General features: G+C 71.4%; 1 protein-coding gene across 2 annotated transcripts in view; it reads right to left on the bottom strand.

Moving 5' to 3' along the window:
* Positions 1–512, bottom strand: part of SUB1 (SUB1 homolog (S. cerevisiae)) — a 13,331-nt gene extending 12,819 nt beyond the window's left edge. The window contains exon 1 of one of the 2 annotated variants that reach the window (XM_010563975.1): positions 449–512. The gene's annotated coding sequence lies outside the window, so the exon portion shown is untranslated. The remainder of the gene's footprint in view (positions 1–448) is intronic. The other variant, XM_010563977.1, reaches the window with a different exon arrangement.
* Positions 513–748: the final 236 nt, after the last annotated feature.

Below are 748 nucleotides of genomic sequence, written 5' to 3'. Positions count from 1 at the left end.
CGACCAAGGACACCCAGGTCCTCCTGGGGCAAGGTGGCAGCAAGCGGGCTGCAGGTCACCGGCGGCGGAAGAGAGAAGAGGCAGGAGGAAAGAAAAAGGATCGGGGGTCGTCAGCGGCCAGGGTCAGATGCCGGCGTGGGGGGAACGGAGCCGGGCGGTTCCCCGCCGCCATTTTCTCCCTCATTCAAATCCTCTTTGCCCCCCCAACATGGCAGCTTCTCCTCGACAGCGGCTCCTCCTCCCGCCCCAGGCCGGCTCCACAGCGGGGCATCCCTCCCGCAGGGCACAGCGGGCACTCGAGGAAAAGGGGAAGCCTCGCCTGGCCGCACGGCCGCCCAGCGCGCCTCCCCCGCGCCGGCCGGGAGGCGGCCGAGACCCCGGCAGCCGGCGACGGGGGCGGGGAACGGAGAACATGGCGGCGGCCGCGAGGGGGGACCCCAACACTCACGTCCGAGTCCGCGCGCGGCTCCTCCACACCACGAGAGGAACGGAAGTGACGCACGGCGGAATCCCCACCCTTCTCCTGCACCACGTGGGAGAGGGCGGGAGAGAGGTGTTTAAAGGGGACGCGTCCCTTTGTTACTCGTTCCTGCCCCCACCCCCGGCGGCAGAGAACGCCTCCGGCGCTCCCGGTCCCCGCAGCCTCCCGCGAACCAAGCAGCGGGGGGGGGGGTGGGGGGGAGAGGAAACGCGCCCTCCGAAGGGGAACCTGTGGGGCTGACGGCAGGGCCCTGCCTGGAGCCGGGAG

Source organism: Haliaeetus leucocephalus, unplaced genomic scaffold (genome assembly GCF_000737465.1).
Source record: "Haliaeetus leucocephalus isolate CR32 unplaced genomic scaffold, Haliaeetus_leucocephalus-4.0 Scaffold174, whole genome shotgun sequence".
NCBI classification, from domain to species: domain Eukaryota; kingdom Metazoa; phylum Chordata; class Aves; order Accipitriformes; family Accipitridae; genus Haliaeetus; species Haliaeetus leucocephalus.
This window is presented reverse-complemented; position numbering and strand designations above follow the sequence as displayed.